The sequence below is a fragment of the Pogona vitticeps genome, chromosome 2 (assembly GCF_051106095.1).
Source record: "Pogona vitticeps strain Pit_001003342236 chromosome 2, PviZW2.1, whole genome shotgun sequence".
NCBI lineage: Eukaryota > Metazoa > Chordata > Lepidosauria > Squamata > Agamidae > Pogona > Pogona vitticeps.
In genome coordinates, this window is record NC_135784.1 from 101,365,842 (window position 1) to 101,389,754 (window position 23,913).

A 23,913-nucleotide genomic window follows, 5' to 3' on the forward strand; every position below is an offset into this window, starting at 1 on the left:
GGATTTGGGATCCCCCGCCTCCCGTCCCTTTCTGGACCATAAAAGCTCGCTGGATGTATTCTGACTCGGACTCCTAGGCTTGCCAGGGCAGAAGCCAGCAAATGCTCATTTCTCTCTAGCTCTGCAGCCCTTACCAGCTGCTCAGTAAAACACACACACACACACAAGCGCGCGCGCACACGAGCAGGCAAGGGAGATGAGACAGATCAGTCCATTTGCCTTCAGGGTGCTGCTGCTGCTGCTGACTCATCCTTCCCCACTCGCCCATGTAGGTGGGGGAAACGAGGGGAATGGGTGGCAGGGAGAGAGGGGGGGGGCTGATCCTTCCCGCGCAGTCCTCAGCAAGCATAAAGCGCCCTTTACGCTGGAAACAGGATGAGCCTAAGGCGACTGCCGTGCAGAAATGTGGCTTGGTTTGGCACGCACTCGCTTCAGGGTAGTCGAAGAAGCCGGAGCTTCTTCCTCTCCCTCTCGGTATTACGGGTATTTTCAGCCTTGTTAGGTAGGTGTCTGCCATATAAATTAAGGCGCTTCAAACCTCTCGGTTCAGACCCAAGGGGGCGGCTGTCTAAGAGAGAAAGAGGGCTATATCGGCCACCCATGCCTCTGCGGAGAGCTGCCGGCCATAAAAAGAATGTAAACGAAGAAGTGGGCCAGAAAAGAGGTGGGGGTGGGGAGCAGCGAGCGAGGAAGGGCTGGCTGTGCGGCTGCTTGCTGCACAGTCGGGCTGCTTCCGCAGGCGGGGAGGCCGGGACCCAGTGTGCGTGTGTGTGGCTGGCAGGGGCGAAGTGCGTTGCAGAGATGACTCATCCGTTTCGCAGCGAAGGAGAGGCGGCGCTCTGCTGGGAGGAGAGAGCTCGGCCGCTCGCCTTCGCCGCTTCCTCCCCTTCCCCTCCTCCCCTCCCGCCGCCCCCTCAGGTGAAGTTGGCAGCGCATTTGCCTTCAGTAGCGAGCGAGGACAAGACGGCCGGCGACCGGGGGGGGGGGAGGAGTTGAAATTTAAAACTGAGCCGGAAGCTCTAGCTGTTGTTAATCCTTCCTAATTAACCAGGAAAGCGTTCTTGTGTCAGAGCCCCCCCCCCCACATGGTGCTGCCTGAGCTGGAGGAGCAAATGGCACCTCTCGCACACACTCCGCGGACGCTTTTCACACAGCAAAAGTCCAGAGGCGCTCTACCCGACACCAGATAAATTATTCTGGCGCATAAAGAGCGGGAAATCCCACAGCCTCACCTTCTCCCTCACCCTTGTAGGATAACAAATTAAAAACGTAACCATTTACAGTATTCCCCTTCCATGACACCCGGCATCTGTTGTCTGAGGTGGCCACCTTGCCTCACCTCACAGATAAGAGGGACAAAATGTTGGCGGGTGAGGCACTTCCCCCACCCAGCTCCTCCCCGGTCTTGTTCTCTCTTTTGTCTGTCTCCAGCAGCGCTGCTAAACAAGGGGCAGGGTTTGGAAAATTACTTCAGTTTCTGGGAGTGACGCCAAGATGCCAGAATGTGTGTCAAAGACATAACTAGCGAAGATCAGAGACAAGAGCCAACTTGCCAGGAGAGGCAAGGATGCCATCGTTCCCCCCACCTGCCCATCCCGTTTCTTCAGTTGGCTTAACTGGTGTAGAGGACCCCTCCTTTTGGAAATCTTGAGTTTGATTAAAGTTACTTTTTTTTCAACTACAGTGACTTGTCAGCAAAGACAAGTATAGTGCCCCAAGGCTTCCTCAGTGGATTTAACCAGAATAGATGCTGCTTCCCTTTGGAGTAGAGCTTGGAAAAGTTGCTCTTTTGGGATACACAGTGACCATGTTGGCTGGAACCCCAACAAGTACTGTAATTATTTTTTCAAGCTGTGATATGAATATGTTTCAAAACCAGCACCTCTTTGCAGCACCATTCTCCTATACTCCTCTTAGAGTGGCAAAGAACAGTACCTTTTTAAATTACTGTATTCAATTTACTTTCTCCACCCAAATGTGTGGCCAAAAGGAAGTGGGTTGAAAAGGGGTGTGCTTGTACTGTATGTGACTTTTTAAAGCACCTCCTTGAACTCATACCAGAAAGATACTGGCAGCCAATGCAATTCTTTTAAAACCAGGGGGATCTGTGTGGTTTTCCTGCCAGAAGTATGGCTATCACATTTTGCACTAGCTGTAGCTTCTGTGTTCTCTCTGTGGGTGGCTCCCTGTAGAGTAGATGGTGGTACTTCAAGAGGAGAACTGCCAGTTTGTGGAATACTGTGCCCTCATTGTCCCCATGCAGGATCTATTGCAGTTGTTAGGCCAGCCATAATTGGTGGTCACCTAAAGCCATTTGAATCTCCAGTGACAAAGTGTTACCAAACAGATCAGTTTTGTGCAACACCCTTGCGGAGTCTAATTTTTGCTAAAGCAAGTATGTGCACAACAAAGACTATTCTAACTAGAAGACCTGTCAGGCCAAGGACAAATGCAGTTAAAAACAGTGGCTGTAAAGAAATAGCCTCTGGTCTCAAGTGAGCCAAGCCCCAAAGAGAAAATGACAGGAATAGCCTAGAATGGAAAATGACAGGAATAGCTCTAGCAGCCCCTAGCAAAATTACAGGGAAAACACGAATACCCCAGTCAAAGAGTCAACTAGCAGGACAGCCCTCCAGCAGGCAGTCCACATAGATGACATCTCCTTCTCTTGTTTTTATATTACAGGGATTGTCTGGAGGTCTGAGAGAGATTCCATCATAGAATACTGTAGTCTGTCTGAATTTTTGTAAATAGAACTGCCTTGTTCTTCTTCCTCTGCATTGTTTCTGGACCACCAAATAGGATTAGCTAAGTGGGCAAAGATTACAATGAGGGCACAACAGGACACATGATTAACAAGAGGCCAGATCACTGTCAGCCTGACCAGAAACCATATAAAAGACATACGTACAGTAGCTATATTAGTTGTCCTGGGGGGAAGGCTCTGGGGTGCCTCTTTTTGTGTCTGTGCCTGCCTGGCTCCTGCTCCTGCTTATCCCTGTCAAGTATTGGTGTGCTGATTTAATTATCTGGGCTGAAATCACTGTTTTAACTCCCCAGAATCCAGGATTTATCTAGAGAATCCTGCTAGCCTATATGTTGTTCTCCTGAATTTCTGGATTCTGGCCTGGGACCTCTGTTAGCATATTCTCTTTTGTAATCCTTGCCCAAGAATTCCTGCTCGTTGTTCCAGCTGCAGTCTCAATGCTCCCCAGCTTTAAGACAGTCTAAGCAGACTAATGAGAGGTAATCTTTGTCACCTCTAATCTATCTTCTGGGAGTATTCTCCCCCCCCCCACATTGGTGGCTCCCCAATCTACCCCCTTTCCTTTATGTGTGTATGGCTTAGGGAAAGATCCTCAGCAAAACAAGAAGATTTGTTTCCTCTTCTTATCCTTCTACCACCTCTTAAATAGTCTCCTCCAGACTGAATCTCAGAACCCTCTCAGTCATGAAAGTTTGCTTATTTTGCGTTTGTACAGTATTTCTGCCTATGAGTTATATCCCTTAATATAAATCTTTGCTATGCTTTAATTCTTTAGTCTCGTTAGTCCAAGTGTCACAGTTACACAACTCTGATGACCAGGATGGTCTTTAGATGGTGGTCTAGCTCTCTCTAAGTTTGGGCTAGGATTCAGGCCAGAGGATGGGGAATCTGGGATCTGTATTCCAAAAAGGTAACTTTCCCAAGGAATATGGAGTAAAAATACAGGTAAGACTGTTTCACCAGGATGCACAGTCACGATTGCTTTTTGATGTATGTATGGAAAGGCAAGAAAAGGATTTACTGGTTTTCCATGTGAATGTTCATGTCTGTTATTAAAAGCAAACAATCTATTGCGCTCTCTGTGTTAACCAGACCATGAAGCCTTCGAAATGCCAAGAAATTAGTCTTCTTTAGGCAAGAGGCAAAAGAGCTCATATTGGCCAAAGTCTATTGTCAGCAAACTATCGGGCTTCAAAACAAACATCCTTCTTGTTGGTTTTAATAGCGTACTTGGAAGTGTATCGAATGGTTAAGCTCTTATGTTTCTAAATGTCCCCAGCTGACATTTCAGGCTTGTCTTCCCAAGTATGTGCTAGTGAGAGAGAAGAAAGAAACATATTGCATTGGGAACCTTTATGAAGCTTTAACCAGCGTTTAGAAACTGAGGAATTGGTGCAAAGACTCATGTGAAATTAGAACATACCAAATAGTTTATAGAACATTTTAAAGGATTTGTCCTGCCACCTCTAATAAGCTGGGAGTGAGGGCTCATTTGGAAAACGTGTACTAGGAACTGCAGTAAAGTGTTGCAGTGTGGTGCCCTCTCATACAGTGTGCCAGACATGCATTTTCCCCCAAAATATTTTTTTCTGTTCCTTGCCCCTGTCCACCCAAATTCAGCACACCATATCCATTGATTGTGCTCGTTCTTCTTTGCACTGTTTTGTGGGTGATGAGAGTTCTATTTTCTCCCTCTCCTTATGCTTCTACCACTTCTCCAAACCTTGGTGTTAACCTGAGAATACTGATGCCTCACTTTTGTCAATAGTTCCATTTTGATTACATAACACAGTACTGTACTTACGTTCTCTGCCAATCTGTGCACTCAAGCACAGAAGTGAACTGTGTCGTGTATACGTCAATAAGCTGGAGCTGTGAGCTCCTAGTTCAGTCCTATTCTTCGCTCTGTCTGCTCTAGCACCATGACATGTTATGTGTGAGAAGCACATGCATGCCACACAAGATTATGTGTGGGAAGCACCTACATCCCAGCTTATAAAGAACTGCTTCATACTGAGTGAAATGAACAGTCCATTCAGCACAGTATTGACTATATTAACCCTGTTTCTTTTCATAAATATCTCTCCACAATACCTAATTTAACAATGCACTTTAAAAAAATTAGAGATCCATGCTCACACAACCTTTCAACATGGGTCACTGATGGCACTGATTGCTTTAGGGCAATCAACTGCGTTGCCGTTGGTGCAAACTTCCCAAGTCATAAAACGTGCATGCTTCTTTAACAGCTCCAGAGCAGGTTTAAAAAATTGGGGGGGGGGTTTCCTTCACTGCTGCCCATGTCACCCCTTCTGGTTTTCTCACTCTCATATGTTAGATGTGAGACTGTTGTTCTGCTTCAGAGCTGCAGGTATGGATGGAGAAAAGAATGAGACAGGAAAAGGGATGCATAATTTTTCACACTTCGAATGTGTCCCTCATAATCCTCCAGTTGTGATTGGACTCCTCCAATTAAAATGTAATCATTAAATTTATTTAAAAATTTAATTATTTATTAATTAATTTAATTACAATGTAATTACTGTATTAAATTGACAAACTTAGTGGAATTTCCACTAAAGCAACTGAACTGTTGGCACTGGCTAGTGGGTTTCTCAGGCGTGGAGGAAAAGTACAGAGTGGGCAGTCTATATCTCAGACAGAAGAGTCAGAGCAACTTTACAGATTAGGTGGGATTTTATTGGCTCCTTTTCCCTAAACTTCCCTGGGGTAGTAGCTGCAGTACTGCCCCATGCCGCCTGAAGTGGTGGCACTCTAGCATAGCAAATATCAAACCACCACTTCTGTCTGCTTCCAAGTTGCCAGTCACTGTATGATAACATGGTCAGCTGCCTGGTCTGAAGCCCCAGCACCTCATTGCGTCCTGCCCTAAATAATTAGAATATTTTCTTTATAAGGTGGAACTGATATAGGAAAAAAATACAGTAACTTTGCTTTAGTTTTAACTAAAATCCAATTTAACTTTATTGGCATTGCCCTACTCTATATGGCTTTATTACGTATTATCTTTAGCAAGAAGGATCCAAAACTAGGCATGTAAAACTGGGCTGGCAGAAGCAGGCTTCTCTGTCTTCCACTTCCCACAACAGTCCCTTCTCAAGGCTATACAGAATGGCAGGGGACATAGCTGGACTGAGCTGTGGGGCAAAATGTGGTATGGGGACAAGAAGAGAATATCTGACAGTTGAATTGAGCTCCATTGAGGGAAGTTCTTCTGGCCAGTTTTTGAAGATTCACTCTTCTACCCACACCACAACCTATCCTATTCTACATGGTGTCCTGACTTCATATATATCTTTTTCAGGCACCTGGTTATATTGAGAACTGCAAGCAAGCCTCTTTCCATCAGCTCTGTAGCATGTGCCTCATTCGGAATCCAGCCCTCCATTTATAACAATACTCTGCTTAATGTATAAATTAAGGTATCTTATAATTTATAAATTATACAGTAAATGTTTAATTATCTCTGGCTGAAACATATAAGTGACTTTGGTGATGATGATGGTAATGATAGAAGGGGGGTATCATATTGTTCAGATAGTGTTATTAACATACTTGAAAGTGACTTCAGAATCGGATGAATTATATCTATTCTTTACATTCAACTGCTTTCTTTCATTCAAAGATGATGCCAAAGACCAACGATTTCTGAGATCACACATTAGGAATAGTCGTCAAGAAGGTGAGTATTGAAAGTAAAATTAATTTTAAAAAGAATGGTGAATTAAAGTCTAAAGAAGAGTTAGAGGCACAGAATATTTATATAGACTGGTGGTCCAGAGCACAGCTGGAATCTAGATACACAAAAGACAAAATAGAAGGTTTCTACTCAGAACAATCGATATTTGATAAGCTCTTATTAGGTTCAAAAGACAAAATTGTTAAGAAAATGTATAACTATTTGTTAGAAATTAAAATACAAGATGAAATGGTTAAAGAATGCAGGACTAAGTGGGCACAAAATATAGGGCATAATATTGATATTAATCAATGGTTGAAAATATGGCAAAGTAATATAAAGCTTACAAAATTGGTTAATTTTAAGGAGAATATATACAAGATGTTTTATAGGTGGCACATGACCCCAGAAAAACTGTCGAAGATGTATACAGATGTATCAAATCTGTGTTGGAAACGTGAAGCACAAGTGGGAAGCTATTATCATATGTGGTGGTCATGTAGAGTAGCGAAACAGTATTGGAAAAGAGTACATGCTATGGTGCAACAAATATTGCTCTGTAAGATGTCATTAACCCCAGAATTGTTTTTATTGAGTATGATACCTGATAACATAGATAAGTCAAAGGAATATATAGTTATATATATAGTTACCGCAGCCAGAATTCTCTATGCCAAAAATTGGAAAAGTCCGACGGTACCGAAACAAGAAGATCTCATAGAGAAGATACGGGAAATAGAGGAAATGGACATTTTATCAAAAGTGATGGAGGACTGTCCTTTACAAAAGGCAGCAGAAAGATGGGACTTATTCTACAAGTGGATTGAATCAATAGGTAGCGCATGAATAGCATATATTGAAATAAGAACTTAAACCTGGAAGGCAGAAAAGAGTAAATAGAGTAACTTGGAATCTTGATATGGCAATAGGTATAGAATGGACGTTAGTATGTTATTGTTTCTCCTCTTGCCTATTAACCTCAATTCCCCTTTTCCTTTTTGTCACCCCCTTGTTAAAAATAAAAATTTCATATAAAAAAAGAAGGTGAGTATTGAAAGTAATTTCCAATAATATTTACCCTGTTCAATGGTTGCCACCACTCACCACCACCAAAACAGTTTTAATCAAAATTGTATTTAAGTGAAAAAACTGAAAATGTAGACCATAGTCTATGGATACAGACTTTCCCAAGGTAAAAATATTTTGTAGTTCTGGTCTGCATTACATTGCATGACTACAGACAGGAAATAAAGGTTGTCTTTTCAGCTGAAGGGTTTGCCACATTTCTGTTTTTATTATAAAGGTCTCACACTGTACATGAATATTGGACATAATAAAGAGCCTTGCAGACAAGTACATTAAAGCCACTGGATATTATCCAAACTATTTAATCTGATTAAATAAAGGAAGTGTTTCTAAGGTGATCAAAGAGCCTAACATTTAGGCTTCATGATCAACTGAAAATGAGACTCAGACTAAAAAGAAGTGCCCACAAGAGAATAATATAATAATATAGGTACTGTAAGAGATGAGAGCCAGTGTGATCCATGGAATAAATTTTGCTTCAGTTGTGGAGGCTGACATTCAAAGAGATGAGATGCATTGATGGACATCACAAGCTAAATTTAAGTACTGGTTGATTTCCCTTGGGGCTGTTAGGGATAGTAGGCAGGGTGATGAGAGGAAAAGCAAAGATGGAACAGTGTTTTAAATTCTGTGCAATCAACAGTTCATACCATAGGAATCAGAAATTGTGAATTTTAGGTCAGAGTGCAAAGCAGGGTTTGAGATCCGTATGTGTGTCTGGTATATGCCATGAAATTGCATCCAACATACAGTGACCCCAGTAGGGTTCCCAAGGTTAGCTAAATGCTTAAGGAATGGTTTTCCTTCAGCAACTCCTCCCCTCCACGAGTATCCATGACCAAACAGGGTCTTAAATCCAGGTTTCCTGAATTCTAGTCCATTGGTATAGGAAGGATTGCTCCATTTTGGTTTAGTTTCAGTGTGTGTGACACACAGTCATAGGTTCCTGAGGAGGTACCCTTGGAGAAGATATCTTACTGACTGTGGTGTTTCCAACAATCCTTGTTTGAGATACATTAACAATAATATGCTACAAGAAGTAATTCTCATCTTTCAAGGCAACCTGAATCATGGTTAGAATGAGATGCTGCTCCAGGGTTGAGATTATCCCAAGACGGCTTATTTTATGGTTCCTTGCATCTTTTCCTACCATGTAATTGTTGACCTTTTAAGCCAAGGATTTAGTCTGATCTTTTATCACATTCTCTCTTATCTCTGAACAAGTTGACAGGCTACTGAAAATTGTTATGCAAAAATGAATGATATCATTTTGTTTTGTGCAGAAAAGGTGTTTCCTGGGGGTGGGGGGTTAAATTTGTAATTACACCACTACCTGAGTACCAGTATTTTATAACTAAGTTCCGGTACCCAGACCTCATGAGGTTCTGAAGAAAGAAATGTCTGCATTTAACTTGCAAGGGATCTGACAAACCAGGAAGCTTTCAATGTGTCTTGATACTGTCAAACAGCCCATACTGAGCTCTGCATTTACTTCTGCCTCATGGATGTGATCAACACTAGGATCAGGACCTGTCATTAGGCAGAGTGAAGTCACCTCAGGCAGAAGATTTTGGATGTGATGAAAGGGCAGCAAACGGTTGGTGCTTTCTTTTTGCTTTTTTTTTTTTTTTGGCAGAGATGGGTAATGTACTTGTGATTTTTTTGTGTCTCAGATTTGCTGGTCTAGGGTGCAGTGCACTGTGACTACAATACACTTTAGGCAGCAAGAATTATTGGGTCCACCCTGCTTGTGGGGATTGGAGTACAAAAAGCTCACTTTGGAACCCCCCCTTGCCTGCAAAAACAGAGGTTTTTTTATTCATGCCTGTACACTAGGCTGAGCCTTACACTTCTAATATTAGAGAGAGAGAAACATATGCAGTAGAAAACATTCTGACATGTTGTTCCCAGAGCCCTCTTTGTTCCTCCTTTCCTTAAAGAAATAATAAATAAATGTAAGCTTATTTTTTTAGCAATAGTAGGTTGACCTTAAATTTCTGTCATCACAGTGGAAAAATAAGATCAGCAACTGCTGAAACATTAAAAAAAATATTCAGCCACTTCTCTATATATTTATATGCTTGTTTTTGTTGTAAGAGGGCAAAACAGACTTTGGAAAGTTTAGAAAGATTCCAGAGGGGTAACCAAGTTAGCATGGCTGTTGGCAGGAAAGAGAACAAAAAGTGTTTTAAGTGCTACAGACCATTGTTTGTTGCTCTTAAAGAGATAAAGAGAAATGAATCTTTCAGTAACACATTCCTTTTTCATCTGGCAAAAAACCTGATATCAAAACTTGGGTTTGAAGATTCCCTCCCTCCCTGCCTCTTACATGACGTTGCTGAAATCGCTGGGGAGCCAATGTGGACACCACAATTGGAGGCAGCCCTCAGGTTTTTAAATGTTGGTGCTGTCTCTTCTGCAGCTCTAGCTGATAGATTTGGCAGTGGGAAGGGACTTGGCATTGCCCAGGCCCAATAAATATTAATGGAGCAGTGGTGTTCCTCTGCCATTTGCTGACTCATGGACAGAAATTGATAGACAGCAGCTGCCAGAAACTTGTTTTCCAGACCAGTTTTTTCTCAGCATGCTGCTTTTGAAAATTTACCTTTTAAGGATGAGTAGTAGAGATGTGTGTGCATGCATGTGTGTCTGTCTGTCTGTCTGTCTGCCTGTATGTAAAAACCCTGATACACAGGGGAGGAAGAGCATTTTTTTAAAAAGTTATCAAGAATGCAGTCTAAAGCAACCTAATTGCTTTGTAAGCTAGCTAACTATAAATATCCAGAGGCAAGTCTCTCGCAGTAATCTTTATATCTGTGTAGCATATTAGCAAAGATGGGCCTCTGCCACTTGAACCAGTTATTTAATTCGCCTATAAATTGAGGGGGAGGGGGAGGAATTGTGGTTGAATTATGGAGTCTCGCAGTTAAACTACCATCTCTGTTTTTCTCCTTGTTCAAGTGAATAGGGATTTTATATGTATCATTTATTTACTGAAGCCAACAAAGACAAAACTATTTTGTCACCACGATTAATGGCTGTTCTCTTATGTTAGTGAAACGGTCTTCATGTATATAATTTTTTCCTTCTTTGTTTTTATTTATTTATTTATTTTATTTATTTAATTTATATGCCGCCCACACTACCCAAAGGTCTCTGGGCGGCTTACAGCATCCAAAATACAACAAAGATATGCAACAATTAAAATACAATTAATATATATATAAAATTGCCATCGGACCCACAACTAATATTATTTCAGTTTTGACATTCTGGCCAATGCTACCAAGCTCATCAAAGGCCCTCAGGTTCTTTGAATATTTATTTATTTATTTGTATTTTAAATGGTCTGACCCAGTCTTTATCTTGACACATTGCAGAATAGCATGCAAGGATATAAAGATAACATACATGTGCGTAAAATACTACACAGTGGCAGAAATTCTGTTGCAACTAGAGTAGGCCCATTGAATCAAAGGAACTTGTGTGCTGTCAAGTAGAGTACAATATATCTTAGTGGATAGGAGCATCTGGCTGCAGAGCCAGGGTGCAAGAGTTTTAATGTCCATTTTGACTTCCAGGAGACAGGCCAGCTGTGATCACCCAGAGCATGTGTGGCTGATGAGTTTATGTGCTCTTACACCTGTGAGGCCTTGGGCAACCTGCATAGTCCCAGAGCACCCCCAAAAGGAGAGAGAGATCAAGCACCTCTGAGTACTTTATACCTAGGAAACCCTTGGAGGGTTGCCTTATGTTGGAACTGACCTGACAGCAGGTAATTATTGTTAATTATAAATAATATAAGCATAGGAGGCATACATTTGACCTTTGGAATGGATGCGTCCCTCTAACAAAACAAACACATGGAGGATGGGATAAAATAGCAGTTCCAAATCTATAGGATATTCCTATGAGAACGTTATTGAGATATGCCTCTGCAATGAGCTGTATAGTTTTCCTTGAGTAAAGACAATGGATTCACTTATGAGTCAAGACATGAATTTTATGTCTGTCCTGCTCAAGTGTGAGATGCAGTCAGAGATGCAGTCAATTTTGTTTTTGAGCTTCTCAGACAATTACTCTGAAACACAGGTATATTGCACAAACCACTACCTCTTCTGCATAAAATGTAACATTCACATTTTCAAGGTAGGTAAGAAAAGTTTTCATTGAAGTAAGGTCCTGGTCACACAAGGGAATTATTCTCTAGTTCTTCCAATATATTCCATATGTCTGATGCACTGATTCATGGACAAATGGTATATATACTGGAGCGAACATCCCAATAACTTTTAGTGGTAACTATTTATTTCCTCCTGTTTGAATCATTATGGTCAGCTTCACCATGGCACCGGTTTATTTCCTCTCTTGCTCTAGGGGGGCATTTCAGCTGCTTGATTTATATATACTGTATATTTTAAAAAAATATTTATTGATATATTGGGAAGGGGTTTCTTTTTTGGGAAGATGTCCTCTGTTGTACTGGCTGCTCTGACAGAATCTCATCAGTCAGTCTACTTCCCCCAGCATCTCTTCTGCCTTTCAGCTTAATCTGTCATTTCCTTTCCCCCCACCACCAGCCCTCATGACTGTCTCCTCACAATGACTCTGTCTGTGTGTGTGCATGCACGTGCACACATGCACACACATGCACTGCAATAATAGTGGCTACCTTCCTGTCTTCGATGCTGAAAAGAAGTAGGGCAGGTTGTGCACACAGACAATTCTGGTAAGGCATGCACTGATACAACAGAGGTACAAAATAATACAACCCTCCCAGGGAGTGGAAAATAAACTACAATTACACTGCTGGCTGGGAAAATGTTTCAGTCTTGACCCTGCGTCATGTGACTGGGGAAAAAGCAACAATGTAAAGGGGGATAACTAGAGAACATTTTCCCTTTTGTGACCAGCTCCTAAGATAGAAGGCTGTGCTCTTTTCAAACAGGATTAGATCTTATTAAAACTGGGTGGCATTCCAAGAAGCAAGAGATAGCAAAGTGAGTCAGATAGCTGTGGTTACCCTGGTCATTGCAGCTATTCTCTGGGTTACAACGACAACAACAACAACAACGCGAAGCTTCCATGAAGAGTTATTTTTAATCAAGTTAGGTTGTGGCATGAAAAAGCTATTCTGCAGGTTATATATGGAAAGGGAAAAGCTGAAGCAACAGTAAGAAACCAGAGTGGCCAAGGGCGAAGTAGAAACAATCACCACGATTTCTTGACAGCAGTAGTAAGACTTTCAGTGTGGGTGAATTCTGTTAAGAGGATTTACATCAACAAAATTTACAGCTATTCCTGACAGATTATGAAAAACATTTCAATCATTATTTTCCTACATGAATATACGTACCTCTGTGGCTTTTACTGTCTGATTCTCTTGTGGGAACCCTCAAGCAATGGTCTTTTTAGCTTAGAAGAAACATGGAGGAGAGTACATAACCTTGAATATATTATAGCTGCACAGTAATGTAGCTGTCTGTGCTGGCAGAGCAAATCAACATTCTACAAGGCAATTCTAAAAATGGGAGCAGCCCAAACAAAAAATTCTAATTGCTCTATTGCTCAGCAGATAATGTGCTTTTACTCTGTGCCAAATTTGAGAAAGTTTGGGAAAAGGATTTTCAATTCATGATTTTTAAAAAGTAAAATTGCTTCTCCATGCAGAAACAAGCAAACCTAAATCTCCCTCAATTTAAGATAGCTCATATATATTGAAAAGACCAGGCTTGCTTCTTTTGAAAGATTATGGTTGGTTCCATCCACTTTCAAAATTTGGAAACAATACAGGCTACAGGGGCTGAAATACTGAACCTCAAAAAAGGCCTTTGAAAAAAGAAAAACAACCACTTAGTTATAAGATTAAAAGTGTGGAACAGGCTTACCAGCTAGAATTTTAGAAAGTAGATACATTATTGCAGGTTTGAGGTCTAGATGGGAGACATTTGTAGGACAATGAGAGGATACATAAACAGTCAAAAGACAAGTTTTATTTGAAGAGTAAAACAAAAACAAAAACAAACAACTTCAGGCTTGCTTTAAAGAAAATACTGGAGTAACAGTCCTCCAGAAAGTGAGACATGTTGCCATGCATCTCCAGGAAATTAGCATACAATTTTGTAAGGCATATTCAAAGTATTTCTACCTTAGAAAAGCACAGCACAGTTGTGTTTGTCCTAGCCCTGAGTGCCTTCAACAAACCTTCTCTTAGAAGGGGGGGGGTGTCATCCAGGGATGTGGAGCTTCGTGCCATTAATATGCTGATGACATCCAGCGCTACATCTCCTTTTTTCCAACTGCAGCGGATGCTGTTCTGTCTCTTGGGCGCTGTCTGGAGGCTGTCTTACAATGGATACAGTCGAATGGACTGAGATTGAACCCAGAAAAGACAGAGGTCTTGCGGGTGGGAAGCCCCAATGTCAGTGGTTTGGTGAACTCCCTCTATTTTGGGTGGGGTGACTCTCATCACAAAGAATTCAGTGTGTGGTCTGGGGGTCCATCTTGACCTGTTGCTTACCACGGAGACCCAGGTAGCATCCGTGGTTCAGTCCCCCCACTTACATCTTCAGCAGATCACCCAGGTGTGTCCCTATCTTTGAGACTGATGCGGACGCTTCAGATGGTCCAGATTACGATGGGCAAGTTATTAACAGGAGTGAAAAGATTTCACCATATCTCATCCACCCCGGCTGCCTTACACTGGTTACCTATCCACTTCTGCATCGATTTCAAGGTGCTAACAATTACATATAAAGCCCTTAATGGTTTAGGGCCTGGCAGAGCACCTTCTTCTGCCTAGGTCAACCTGTATCACCCATCTGAGTCAGGCCAGATGGCTGAGGGGCCTAACGCCAAGAGAGGTCTAAAGGGAAAAAACTAAAAATCGGGCCTTCTCAGCAGTGACCCCTTACCTCTGGAACAGCTTACCTGCAGAGATCTGCCTGGCCCCATCACTGAGGGTCTTCAAAACCAATCTGATGACATGGCTATACTGGCAAGCCTTCCCTACAGCCATCACCTAACCTATTTCTTTTCTTTTTTTTCCTCCCTCCTTTTCCCGTCTTGGACTATGTGATTAACTCAGATTTTACTTTTAGTTTATTTTTATGCTTTATGTAAACCGCCCAGAGTAGACACATTCTAGATGTATGGCATACAACTTAAACAAACAAACAAACAAATTAAAAAAAAACCTCATTCTTGGCCAGATAGGCATTTGTGCTGACAAAGAAATTCTGTGTTCAGTTGTAACAATATTTAAAAATATATAAATATAAAAAATAATATAAAAAAATAAAAGAATAGTGAACAAATATTCAGAAGATCACTCATTTAAGCTATGAAATTACTATTTTTTTTGCTTTGTGGCTGGGAATAGTCTTACTCAATATTAGCAAAGCTTTGGTGCCTATATCCTGTCATTGTTTCAACTATTCCATCCATTTCCTCCAGTAGTAGTAGTAGTAGTAGTAGTAGTAGTAGTAGTAGTAGTAGTAGTAGTAGTAGTAATACTAATACTAATACTAATACTAATACTAATACTAATACTAATACTAAATAATACTAATAATAATAATACTACTACTACTACTACTACTACTACTACTACTACTACTACTACTACTACTACTACTACTAATAATAATAATAATAATAATAATAATAATAATAATAATAATAATAATAATAATAATAATAATAATAATAAAAACTTCAAAGATGTTAGGTGCCATCAAGTGGCTTCTGATGTGTGGTGACTATATGAATTAATGTCCTCCATAATGTCCTGTTATTAACAGCTCTGCTTAGATATTGAAAACCAACCTCATTTCATGTTAGGCTGTTCTCTTTTCCTTCTGCCTCCATCCTTCCTAGCAATATTGTCTTTTCCAGTATATTGTGCTCATGTTTTATAAACTACCAATTACAGCTTCTTTTATTGAGACAGTGTGTCACATGTTAGTCCTTCCTCTCTTCCTGCTTTCTTCCTTTCTGGCTATGTGTGGTATCTACAAGGCTGTCCTCCCACACCACATTTCAAATGAGTTGATTTCTGTCCCTTTCTTTCTTTCTTTCTTTCTTTCTTTCTTTCTTTCTTTCTTTCTTTCTTTCTTTCTTTCTTTCTTTCTTTCTTTCTTTCTTTCTTTCTTTCTTTCTTTCTTTCTTTCTTTCTTTCTTTCAGTATAGATCACATGTGTCAAACTCAAGGTCCGCTGGGCCATTTCATGTGGCCCTTGCAGTGTTGCCTGCTATTGTGCAGTATACAACATGCAGGCACTTACTCAGTCACCCATAACGCTCCTCAAGGATGCTGGGAATCCACCCAGCAGGACTTCTAATCTCAGCATTCTGAGCAGTGAAGAGTCAGAAAGTGCAGCCACTTGAGCACCTTGGGAAATGTAGTCCTCACTATTGCTCACTCCCGTTCTTATAGCTCAGTGGTTCTTAACATGGGCAATAATGCCCCCCAGGGGGCGATTTCATTTTTCAGGGGGGCGGTAGAACAAAAAGGGGTGGTGTGGGGGCAAAAGAACAGAAGGGGGTGGTAAGGGGGCGCTGGAGTGAGACAAACCTGTGAAGGCGACTGCAGCCGCAGTGCTGGCAGTAGATCCGGTGCTGCTGCTGCTGCCAGATAATCCAGCTCTTTCTACCTGCCACGTCTCGCCTTTCTCCTTTAGGGGAGCACTGAGTATGGATCGGGTCCTCATCCTCGCCCCGTGAAGCGCTGCCTCACACCTGGGTGGGGAGGGAGACTAGGTAGGTAGGTAGGTAGGTAGGTAGGTAGGTAGGTAGGTAGGTAGGTAGGTAGGTAGGTAGGTAGGTAGGTAGGTAGGTGGGTAGGTGGGTAGGTGGGTAGGTAGGTGGGTAGGTGGGTAGGTGGGTAGGTGGGTAGGTGGGTAGGTAGGTAGGTAAGATATCATCACCTCAGGGAGGGGGGCGATGATAACTTCCTCAATGGCTCAAGGGGGCATTTCTTTCAAAAAGGTTAAGAACCACTGTTATAGCTCACAGTGAGGACTGTTTGATAGTGTCACCTAGCAGCAGCCATTTCCGCCTCCTGTCCTGCATCAGCTACGAAAGCGAGTGAGGAGCTAGGTGATAGCAAGGGTTGAGGGCTGTGTCGAGTGCAAGGGAAAGGTGGGAGACTTCTGTGAATAATTAACAAAATACATGTGGGGCTGTGGAGTGGTCGTCAATGGGTGTTACTAAAATTACTTTTTAATAAATACAATAGTTGTACACTTGAATATCTGCTTGCCATTATTTCTAGACTTTGATCATAGACTTTTACTTTCAGAGCTAGTTATTACTTACGTTATTACTAAAACCAGTAATAATCGAATGAGGAGGATTATATTTAATATGATAAAGAGTAGATACATTTATATAGTCTAACAGATACAACCAGCCCTTTGAGGGGCAACCATAATGCTGATGCATTATGAAATTGAGTTTGACACTTCTGGTACAGATGATTTTGACCTTGGCTCCCAGTGACAATCTTTGCTAACTCCTCTCTCTCTCCCTCCCTCCCTCTCATTTCAAAAGGCAAGGGGAAATATGGACACAACATGTTTGTAGAGCTTTTGGTCTGATATAGCTTTTCTTCCTCAGGTGTCTACCCCAAGGAGAGGGTTTGGAAACTGGAACATACCTGAGAGGTTAAAGGTTGTGTATATTTCTCCATCATACATGTTACACTTACTCACATCTTTGTTTCATAATTTTATTAAGTCCAAAACAGCCCTTCGAAATATTTTGGGACAGAGGGGCTGCAAATACACCCCAGCTGCTCTTGCTTTTGTCCTCTCCCAGCAACCATTGTAGAGATCCTGTGCTCATCATCTGGGACCTTGTGGGATCCTCTACACGAGGGAAGTTTCTTTTGGGATTCGTGTGTAGTGTATGTATAGTACTTTAATTTCCATTTTAAAAAGCTGGTTTGTTGATGTCGGATATTGTGCTTATATACCCACAATTCAAAACACCAGGAAGTAGTCCAATATTGCTGCACAATATAATGCCTGCACCGCCAGCAGGAAAAAAGATGCCAAACATTACATAGCAAAGGGCAGCCTGAATGTTGACAACACCAATGGCAGCAGTCAAAATAGTCTATAGCGGGGGTCCCCAACCCCTGGTCTGTGGCCTACTGTTGGTCCGTGTCCTTTGCAGGACCGGGTCGTGGAGACAGATCTCCTGCCCCCTGCATGCAATACCACCACAAACACCCACATGCAGGCAGGGTGGGTGAGCGTGCGTGGGTGAGCGTGGCACACTCGTGGGTGGGTGTGGTGCACTCACACCCACGTGCATGCATTGGTGCCCCACTCACCCACATGTGCACGTGAGTGCAACACACCCACCTGTGAGCGCACCACGCCCACCTGTGAGCACGCCACACTTACCTGCAAGCATGCTATGCTCACTCATGCATGCACACGTGTGCACCATGCCCACCCCATGCACAGACCCCACCTCCCAACCAGTCCACAGTTTGGAAAAGGTTGGGAACCACTGGTCTATAGGATACTCTCTTCTGATCACTACTATTCACACTTGTTGAGAAACAGCCCGGACAGTTGCTTTGTATATGGGTGAATAGTTGTTAATTAATGGAAAAAGGAGTTGATTTCTGGGATTTTTCCCTTGCTTGATGTCACTTTGTGAATGGCACTGAGCACAAGAAGAATTTAATTAATTTTGCATAGAAGGTAGGAGAAGGGCATAGGTCCATTTCTCTCTGACTCTCTTTCTCCCTCTCACACCCCATAATTCTAAAACCCAGGGCCTAAATAGTGAGAGATTTGGGATAGCCTATTGCCACAGCCAAACATTGACCCATCCATCCACTAGCTATCTAACATGGATCGGAGGGAAAAGGCAGCTACATGCCACATGAATGTTAAAAACAGACTCCAAATTTCTAGATCTCTTTAAATGTTTCATAAATATGTTGAACATATTTGAGAAAAGGTAGAAATCTATGAAAAGTTTAGAGGTAAGGCAGGAGTAGATTTTTGTGTGAAAGTGCTATATGGTCAGTGCTTGAATGGAGTGGGGTGGTCCCATAGGTGTATATCCATCATCTTCTATTTGACATTCAACTCAGCTTGGTGAACCTCAGGGTAAAGCAAAGATAAAAACATAGATTCTGCTCCACTGAAGTTTCTTCACTCCTGGTATAGATGAACCCCTTTAGAACTTCAAATTATTTGGATGATTTCCAAACAGGAATTTGCTGTTCTCCATAACCAGGAAAAGGCAGAGGTTATTCAGAACAATCTGTTCAGGATGAAATTAAATATCCCATCTGAATGACTCAGATCTTTTTTTTTTTTTTTTTGCATCTGGGAAGACTTTATTTCACAGTATCAAAGGAAAACAGCTCTCCTTACACATGGTTCTGAGGCTAAGAACTGTTACTGAATAGAAACACCAAAAATCAGAGATAGAAAGATTGCTAGAACTTTTATCATTTTCTGCCAAAATTGTTTCAATTAATTGTTCCACCTTATGTTTTCGTCACTGTAGTGATTACTAAGAAATCAGGCAGACTTCCTTGAGGAAATCACAATATATAGAATTGTCAATGAACATTTTTTAATTCTGTCTTGGGGAAAGAACCACACATATTGATATTTACACCTTATTTGATTACCATATTTCTAACTGGAGACATCATGAAATGTGAGGATGTCGGTTCATCATAACTTTTCAGTATGGAGTGGCAAACACAACTATTATTTTATCCCCATGTACCCTTCTGAGTATGAAACCAAGTGGTGATTGTAGTTCATCTCCCCCTTATCCTCACTGCTATTTATCTTCCCTATAGCAACTACTTACTTTCAGAACAAGACAGTGACAATGCAGAAACACTGAATAGGCTCCTCGTGAGAAAAGGGGAAACACAGAAAGGTGCCTCGTACTGAGTAACATCAGTTACTGATCCATTAGCTGAATGGAAGACCAAGATACCCATCCCTGGATTTGGAGGGCCACACCTACTCCCACATCCCACCAATTCATACAAAAATATATATTTTAAACTAAAAAAGCCCCTTTAGCCCTTCAGTTGTCAGATAGATAGATAGATAGATAGATAGATAGATAGATAGATAGATAGATAGATAGATAGATAGATAGATAGATAGATAGATAGATAGATAGATAGATAGATAGATAGATAGATAGATAGATAGATAGATAGAGAGATAGATAGATAGATAGATAGAGAGAGAGAGAGAGAGAGAGAGAGAGAGAGAGAGATGGGGAGCTCCACTGCATGACAGTCCATACAAAGCAGCCAGATATCTCCCTAGAGGACACAACCAAGTTTCTTTCTATTTTGGAGGCCCGGTTATCCTAGAGAGCAATGCTTGTGCCCCAGCGCAATGCTTGTGCCCACCCTGATTTACCTAGTACAAAGGGATCCCAGAATGTCCCTATGTCAAGTGGATCCCTCTGCCTTCCACACTGATCATCCCCAGGAGGCTTTCCAAACCTTGCCTAGAGATGCCAGAGAACGTACAGTTGGAAGAATACAACTCTGCATGCTTCTCCTTAACTCTAGGTGTTTGTGGGGTGCATGTTCTGTAACTACTGATAAACTTAGAGCTCCTTAGGTTTGGTTTCCAGACTTTTTACCATCCTGGTCATCTTATTTCTTATTTATTTAAAATATTTTCACCCCACCTTCTTCTTGAAAAGGGCCCAAGGTGGCTTACATCTCTGAAAGACAACATTTAAAGTTGAAAACAATAAGTATACAATGTGGTTAACAACATTAAAAAGCGATATAATTAAACAACATAATTATAATTAACAACATTGAACAACATAATGAAAAGGCAATACTGTAGTAAGTATATATAAAATGTATATACACACTTACTATACACACACACGCGGATGCGGGCGCACACACACACACACACACACACACACACACACACACACACACACACACACACACACACACACACACACACACACACACACTTTCTTTTTAATGACCGCTCTCGTCAATATCCTTCTTAAGCAGTGGTGCATGTAGTATTCTAGGTCAAGTCTGACCAAAGCAGAATAGAGTGGTAATATTACTTCCCTATATTTATGTTGATGTGGTCTAGTACTGTATTTAGATTTTTTTTTCCTGCTACATCACATTCATGCTTTGCTTGTGGTTTACTAAGACTCTGAACTCTTTTTACACATACTATTGCTGTGTCTGAATTTGTCCTGCCCGAATGTAGAATGTTACATTTTTTCCTAATAAAACTTTTTTTTTCTTGTTTTGGCCCAATTCTCTGCTGTCATAACTATGAATCCTGATTCTGTCTTCTTGTCTTCCAAATTTGGTGCCAAATGCAATTTTGACAAGCATTCATTCCATGCCCTCAACTGTAGTAGGCATCCTTCAGTCTCGAGAGACAATGATAATGTGCTCTGTATGGAGGTCTTGGAACAGTGTCTAGTGTGGCTGAGAAGGCCAATTCGAGAGTGACAATTTCTTCCACATTGAAGACAAATATAATCTGTCCTCTGTCCAGCTCCCTGGTTTTGCTTGTTTCAGAACTGCCTCTTTGCCTCGGCCTGCTGTACAAATGTCTCTTCAAATTGGGAGAGGCCATGATGCAACACCTGCCTCCAGGCTGTATGCTCAGATGTCAAGATTTCCCATCTGTTGAGGTCCATTCCTAAGGCCTTCAGATCCCGCTTGCAGATGTCCTTGTATCACAGCTGTGGTCTCCCTCTGGGGCAGTCTCCCTGCACTAATTCTCCATACAGGAGATCTTTAGGAATCCAACCATCAGCCATTCTCACGACATGCCCAAGCCAATGTAGACGGTGCTGTTTCAGTAAAGTATACATGCTAAAAATTCCAGCTCATTCTAGGACTACTCTATTTGGAACTTTGTCCTGCCAGGTGATACCAAAAATGCGTCCGAGGCAACGCATATGGAAGGTGTTCAGCTTCCTCTCCTGCCGTGTACAGAGGGTCCAGGACTCGCTGCAGTACAGGAGTGTGCTCAGGACACAGGCTCTATAGATCTGGATTTTGGTGTATGCCATCAGCTTCTTATTAAGCCATACTCTCTTTGTGAGTCTCTAGAGAACATGGTAGCTGCTTTCCCAATGCATTTATCCAGCTCTCCTTCAACTGAGTCATTTGTTAATAAGTTGAACAACATTGGGTGCAGGACAGAACCTTGTGACACTCCCATCAGATATAATATACAGTGGTGCCTCGCATAGCAAGGTTAATCCGTTCCGGATTAACCTTCGCTATGGCGAAACATTGCTGAACGGAACGGGGAAAGCCATTGGAACGCATTAAACTTAGTTTAATGCGTCCCAATAGGCTCCAAAACTCACCGTTCAGCGAAGTTGTCCCATAGCCGGCAGCCATTTTCGCGCCCTCGGTAAGCGAGGGGAGGGCGCGAAAACGCTGCGCGCGGCCATTTCAGGGCTTCCAGCGGCCATTTTGGAACTGCCGAACAGCTGATCGTCGGGCATCACTTTGCCCATAGGGGCCATCGGTATGCGATCGCATTTGCGATTGCTAAAACCTCTTCGCTATGCGATTTCGTCGTTCTACGGTGCACTCGTTAAGCGAGGCACCACTGTATTTAAATATATTAAGATAGAAAAGTGTCTGTGGATTCCAAAATACTCTTCCTTGACTTCAAAAGAGTAAACTTCTCTGAAATGAGGGACTTGGTACAAATGAAGTTCAAGAGAAAAGTCAAAGGATGTCAAATCTCTCACAAGGTGTACTCAGGGGTAACTCAACAGTGTACTGGCCATAGGTATTTAGTATGTAGATTTGTAGGAGAATATTGTTTAGCCTAGTACAACCTTAACTTATCTTGGTTGCACCACCTTAATGTGCTGATTGGGCTTGTGTACATTGTTGTTGTTTAGCTGTTAAGTTGTGTCCGACTCTTCGTGGACCAGAGCACGCCAGGCCCTCCTGTCTTCCACTACCTCCTGGAGTTGGGTCAAATTCATGCTGGTAACTTCAATGACACTGTCCAACCATCTCGTCCTCTGTTGTCCCCTTCTCCTCTTGCCCTCACACTTTCCCAACATCAGGGTCTTTTCCAGGGAGTCTTCTCTTCTCATCAGATGACCAAAGTATTGGAGCCTCAGCTTGAGGATCTGTTGTGTACATTAGGGAAGCTAAAAGCAATGTCACCAGGAGATTAGACACTATTACCAATTGGACTCCTAACAGGATCATCCATGGTGGAATGGTCCAAGCTGAGACACCAAACTAAGATGCACACACTCTTGTTAGGATTAATTATTATATCAACAGAAGAGAATGGAAATTTCCAGTGGTGATAATAAGGGTGGAGAAACTCCTGAAGAACAGCTATGTGGCAGCAGCGGTACTGGAAAGTGACACCGGCAGAAGATCTCTCACAGACAACAGCAGTGTCACTCAAGCTAACTTTTGTTACTACTGTGCAGAAGAGGGCATTGGTAAGCAACTGAATATTTTTCTCTTTGAAAACCCTCTTATGAGACAGTCCAAAATAAACCAAGGGATAGTGCTAGAAGATGAGGCCCCCATGTCAACAGACACTAAATCAGCTAATGAGGAAAAGCAAAGGACAAATATGAATAGCACTGTTGCTAATGATGCAACTAGATTAAAGCCAAAAGGGAGTCCTAGATCAAATCAAGCCTGAATTATCTCTGGAGGCAAAAATGTTGAATCTGAAGCTGTCCTACTTTGGCCACATCATGAGATGAGAGGACTCTCTAGAAAAGACAATAATGCTGGGAAAGGTTGAAGACAGCAGGAAAAGAGGAATGCCAAATATGGGATGGATGGACTCCCTAGATGAACCCACAGGCTTGAGTTTGCAAGAGCTAAGCAGGCTGTTGAAGACAGGACATTCTGGAGATTGTTCATTCATAGCTTGCCATAAATTGGAGGTTACTTGACTGTGTGTAACAATAACAACATAAATAGCATACTGTATATCTTTCATGCATATGGCAACCATCTGCTGATGGACTCATGGCTGTTCCTGCCAAATGTGAAAAAATATCCAATGTACTTTTCATGATTGTGGGATATAGAATTTGTAACAAATGTTATGCTTATTATTTCTGAGTTGTTAACCATTTTGTCCCGCTTGTTGGAGGGCAAAACTACATGTTATATATGGGCTATGTGTGTTATGAAACTCAAACAATTATTTCTTTAAATGAAAAGCAGTTTTGGGAGTCTGCAGATATCCAGTGTGATGTAGTGGGTAGAGTGATGCAGTAGGATTCAGGAGGTCTGGGTTTGAATCCCTGATCAGTCATGGAAACTCACTGGGATAGTGGAACT

The 23,913-nt window shown here is 41.8% G+C and overlaps 3 long non-coding RNA genes across 3 annotated transcripts; all 3 read left to right on the forward strand.

Annotated features, from left to right (window-relative positions):
* Positions 1 to 291: 291 nt before the first annotated feature.
* On the forward strand, positions 292 to 7,492 carry LOC144586821 (uncharacterized). The gene is made up of 3 exons (XR_013541873.1): positions 292 to 502; positions 6,093 to 6,210; positions 6,414 to 7,492. It is a non-coding gene; the product is annotated as an uncharacterized LOC144586821 (long non-coding RNA).
* A 1,580-nt stretch (positions 7,493 to 9,072) lies between these two features.
* Positions 9,073 to 14,855, forward strand: LOC144586822 (uncharacterized). The gene is made up of 2 exons (XR_013541874.1): positions 9,073 to 9,150; positions 11,135 to 14,855. It is a non-coding gene; the product is annotated as an uncharacterized LOC144586822 (long non-coding RNA).
* A 753-nt stretch (positions 14,856 to 15,608) lies between these two features.
* On the forward strand, positions 15,609 to 16,540 carry LOC144586823 (uncharacterized). Its single transcript, XR_013541875.1, has 2 exons — positions 15,609 to 16,321; positions 16,458 to 16,540. It is a non-coding gene; the product is annotated as an uncharacterized LOC144586823 (long non-coding RNA).
* Positions 16,541 to 23,913: the final 7,373 nt, after the last annotated feature.